This window comes from Tiliqua scincoides, chromosome 5 (assembly GCF_035046505.1).
Source record: "Tiliqua scincoides isolate rTilSci1 chromosome 5, rTilSci1.hap2, whole genome shotgun sequence".
Lineage (NCBI taxonomy): Eukaryota > Metazoa > Chordata > Lepidosauria > Squamata > Scincidae > Tiliqua > Tiliqua scincoides.
The window spans coordinates 84,895,048-84,900,481 of record NC_089825.1 but is presented as its reverse complement, the minus strand read 5'-3'; positions in this window follow the sequence as shown (position 1 = coordinate 84,900,481).

Below are 5,434 nucleotides of genomic sequence, written 5' to 3'. Positions count from 1 at the left end.
GGAACAAACTTGAGGAGTTTGAGGAGGCCTCCATGAGTGACACCCAACTGCAGGATGTAGCACACGCCCCAATGGAACCACTATGCCAGTGCTGGAAAGCACTGACATAAGGGGTTAGGATTGCGCCCTTAATTCATTAGGTGTTGTGTGCAGTAGTTAATAAATAAAAGGTTGTCTCCTCCACAACGGTGTCACTAGGGGAGGTGCGGGCTGCACGGGTGATGCGCATGGGGGTTTGTGACACCGCTACTGGCCAAAATTTTTAAAATCTTGGTATTTTCAAACATCATGTTATATATCATTCAATGCATATTCTCATGTAGAATGCAGTGGAACGAACTATGTTGAAATATCTCTTTTCTATCAAACGTTATAGCCAAAAAAACCAGCAGGGAGCAGGGCAATGGGGGATCACAATGCCCACCACCCAGGGCATAGCCCCGCCCACTGCATGGGAGGAGGTCCATCATGGAGGTGACATGCTGGCCTCCCGCAGCAGGTGACACAAACCCTAGTGACACCACTGCTCCTCCATCTTTTCCTCCACAGCATGGTTTCCTTGGCTGGGACTGGAACTGAGGACTTTTCACACCCAAAGCAAGAATAGCCCTAGACCAACTAGTCCAGCAATTTTCATCCTTTTTCATCTCACCTCACGGCACACTGACAAGGTGCTCAAATTGTCAAGGCACAGTATCCGATATTTGACAATTGACAATGCACACTGTGCTGCCGGCAGGGGGCTCACATCCCCCAGTGGCCCTGCTAATAAATGACCTTCCCTCAAACTCTGTGGCCCACTGGTGGCACACCAATGTGCTGTGGCGCAGTGCCTGAAAATCGCTGAACTAGCATTAGCTTCCACTTAACACTGCAGTGTCCTGATGGGAAGGAACCTTGACTCAGCCTCTGCCCATCACATGGTGTATTTACTGAGACCTTTAAGAGGTTTTTTTTTTTGTTGTTCTTGATTTTACCACATAATTGACAGAAGAAGTCCTCCGAGCAGTAACCTTTGCAGGCCTTCCTCATGCTTCAGTAGTTCCCTCTCTATTATGAAACCAATACCCAAACCCCCAAAGTCTGTGCTTTTTTTTCTCTTTTTTTTCCAAGGAAGACGAAAAATAGAACAGAAAATGAAAGGAAAAGGACAAAATGAAGAGATGAAAGCAGCAAACTGAAACTCACCAGGGCTGGGAAATAGCATTCCTTCTAACCAGGCTGGGGTGGGAGAAGGCCGGAGCAGAAGAGCAGCCATTTTAGTCTGCATTCAGCATACAGTATATACACGGTTTTCTCACTGGTTCTAAGTATTATATCTAGGGGAGTGAGAATATTCCCCACTTTTATCTCTCTGGAGGGATTCCGGTGGTCAAAATGCATCTGGCGAACTGTATTATGGGCCCACTTCTACCCAACGTTCCAGCACTGATGCAGCCACAATGCAGCTCAGAGGCAAAGGAACCAATATTCCTTCACCTGGAGGAGGCCTCCATGATTGCCCACCACCACTACAGGATGCAGCACATGCCCTGTTGCCATGGCTGCATCAGTGCTGGAAGTTCTGATAGGACTAGGCCCTATGTCAGGTTTTTTTAATAGGTAATGGAAGCCATATTTACTGAGATTCTCACCTTTCTGCTATACCAGAAGGAACTTCAGCAGGCATGCATGGAGCTCCTGTTCAGCCATTGACCAAACCAAGACTTGCTTGGCTTCAGCAAGATAGCTATGGTATGCAACCTCAGGACATTGCCTCCCTAGTAATATAATAAATAATAATAATAATAATACAGGTATTTATATACCGCCTTTCTAGGTCCTCAGACTTTATTCAAGGCGGTTTACATAGGCAGGCTAATTTAAATCCCCGTAGGGATTTTTACAATTGAAAGAAGGCTCTATCTTTCAAGAGCTACAACAATTCAGATGTTTCGTTCTGATCTGGCCTCCATCCTGGCCTCTATCCTCCCACGCTCAGAGCAGATGGAATAACTCGGCTCAGCTTGTCAGCTGCTTCAAGGTCGCACGGTGCCGGTGGCCTCGAACCGGCGACCTTCGGATGTTATCTTCAGGCAAACGGAGGCTCAACCCTCTAGGCCAGACCTCCTGCCCATAAAGGAGGGGAATACGCATAAAGGAATTCTAAGTTCTTTATGGATATATAAGATTTGATTTTGTATCTCTGTAGTATGTTTTCCCTTGATCACTACATGTCTGCTGTTAGGAAGCTTACAAACCAAAGCTTAGAATGGGCGACTCAGGGCGCAATCCTATGCACGTCTACACAGAAGTAAGCCCTACTGTGTCCTATAGGACTTACTCCCAGGAAAGTGTGGATGGGATTGTAATCCTATACGCATATATCCAGGAGTAATTCCCATTGAATTCAATAAGACTTACTTCTGAGTAGACACGCATAGGATTGCACTGTCATGGCCCAACTCTATACGTAAGATACACCAGTGTATCTCCTCATATGACATGCAACTGCCAGTGTAGAAGCCTGCCTGCTGATGGACACAAGTGCAATGGTCAGGAAAATGGTGTGCCAACGTGGCTCGGACATAGCTTAGATACCAGCGCAACTCTGCCACCAGTGAGACCAAAACAGGAAGATTGGGATGAGATATAGGAGGGACAAGGATTTGATGTACACAATGTCCTAACCGCTCTTCAGACAATGCACATACCCCTGATGGTGGAACAAATGCTACACCTGTAACAGAGCTGGTCCACTTTCCTGCAACATACAGAGTAAATCTGGCAACCAATCATAACATACCTACCCCAATACTAAAGCCCCTGCCAGGAAGTCTACAGTTCAGATAATTAGACACTTGGCATGGGGCTGTTTTCCTTTAGTCTTTTGAAGAGGAACTTTGGCAGTTGCTTGCCTGCTATAGACCTCCCTGTGGCAAATGCCCCAGGCACCGGCCACTAGGACTCCATGGAAGCCTCTCTGAGGCTCCTGATGGGGGTGGAAACTGTGCTTCCAGTTTGCCAAAAGCACAGTTTATAGCGCCAGGGAACCTCACAGAGGTTTCCCCGGTATGGGAGGAGATCACGCAAGGCTCTGTGAGCCTCTGGTGAGTAGGGGGGGTGGATTTCTGCATGGGGGGCAGCAATAGCCCGTGAGGGGGCACCATCGCGGAGCTTTGCCCCAGGCGCGGGGCTGTGGAGGTCCATGGCTGAACTATGGAGATGGGAATCATGGTGAAAGGCCACTTGGCACCCAAAGGGAGCACTTTGCACAACCTGTAGTCCCTCACAACATGTATAGCAAGATAGTTTGTAAACCCTTTTCTTCTCAGAATTCCTCTTGCAAGTATTCTAGGAGAGCTCCACAGACAGAAACACAGCCAGCACCTTGCTAGAATGAGATCACCAGTTTGCTTATAGCCCAAACCTATTCGCAAGGTCCACCAGCATAAACGGTATCGTGGCAGCTTCACTGCTGGTCTGCACAGTGTCCTGTTCTAATTGTCGAATCCTGCCGACTATGCCAATTTGTCCCATCCAAATATCTCAAGTCCCTTCTAATGCCCGCTTTTTGGCTAATTAACACCCTCTTTATCTCTAGAACAACCGCTGTGGTATGCAAAGGAATGAACACAGAACTCCTTATTTATAGCAACTACCCAAATTTATTGCTATGAACACAGACACTCCCTGCAAGTCCTCTTGTCCAGAGGCTTTCCCTCCCCAAAACTCCACTTAACTCAGTGGGTAAAGGTCTGAAGCCTCCAATTCAAGTCCAATCCGGTCTCCAAAGCACAGTCCAGTCTTCCCAGTCTTCTGTGACCTCCAGCAGAGTCCTGGCAGTCCCCTTCTCCTGTAGGTCTGGGTCAGGTAGCCCTCTTGGTCTGGTTCCCTCTGGGTCAGGGTCCAGGTTTCCCTCTGGGTCAGCGTCCCGCTCCTGGCTCCTTTGGTCCTTCTGAAGCTGCTTTTTATCCTTTGTGTCCCATTAAGTGCAAATGCAGCTCAGCTGTGAGCTACCTCCTTAGCTCATTCAAAGTCCCATCAAGGTCAAATGAAGCTCAGGTGTCCAACCAGGTCTCCATTGGCCTTGATTGATTACAGCTGTGGAACCAGCCCTGCCCTTCCCAGAGCTGTCAGCCAGCTTTCAAAACATGGAATCGCTGTCAACACCACAGCATCCACCTGATGATCTTCTGATCTTCCATTACACACAGTGCTGCAACTAGTGCAAGGTCCAGAAGGCCACACACTGTTGACAGCACCCTGTAGATCAGCTGCTGGCATGGTTTCTGTTGGTGGTGAGGGTGGATCAAGGCAGGAATCAGGCCGGGACAGGGAAGATCTCAGTGGCAGTTGCACCCACTACGTCCACAACTCCCACTTCACCCCAGACACACTGCCAGAAGGCTCTTCAAGGCTTCACCAGCAAAAGAGCTGGCATAACTTTTGAGGAATCACATGGGGACCAGGTAGCGACTGAAGAGGTAAGTAACATTTTTTCTTCACTTAAGTTTCTCAGCTGGCTTGGTACCCAGCTGGCCTACAAGATGCAGCAGATGCTGAGTCAGCAGCCCTGCTGTGCGCAGGTCAGCTCAGAAAGGGATTGGGCAGTTAGGCTGCAGTGCAATCCATACACACTTTCAACAGAGTAAACCCCACTCAACACAATGGAACTTACTTCTGAATAGACATACGTAGGATTGAATCACCTACTCAAACCTAGACCCACATTTCCGGAGCTAATATAGGGTAGAAGAAAGCGAGGTAAAGGAATCAGCTTGGGAGGAATAGCTACTTAACCTCATCTGTGATACTTTGCAAACATCACCCCTTGCATATTTTCCTTCTGCCTAGTTACTTCTGGTTTTGGAGACTGGTTGGGGGGGAAAAATAATTCAAAATAGCCAGGGCAGGGCATTTGCTTTGGACAGTGGTCTCCAAACTGCAGCCTGTTGCATGCCAAAAATATCAGTCAGGTTGCAGCAGTGGCAAAGGCTTTCTGTTCCGTGCCACAGCATCTTTTCTTCATGCTCACGCTTCACACAGCTGAGCAGCCACTTCTACTGCCTGTTGCCCCAGAAGGCTCTGTGCCCCAATTTCCAGGGGGAAGCGGCTGCCCGGGGTGAGCCTGTGTGATGAGTGAGTATGAAGACAAAAGGCTGCGGCACGGAACTGAAAACTGTTGCCACTGCCATGCCTGGGCTGATATTCTTGGCACCACATCTGGCCTATGAGCCAGGGTTTGGAGGCCCCTGGTTAGGAGAATAGGTGGGTAGGTGAAGGCTTAAGCACCTTTCTACCAGTCCTCCTTTGCAAATGGCTACCTGCTCCTTGCATGAGCAGGAAAGCACATGTTGTGAACATGCCTGTCACGCATCTATGCCTGTGTTTCAGAACTACCACTTCTAGATTTTCTTGGTACAAAGTCACAACAATTAAAACTAGGTTACAA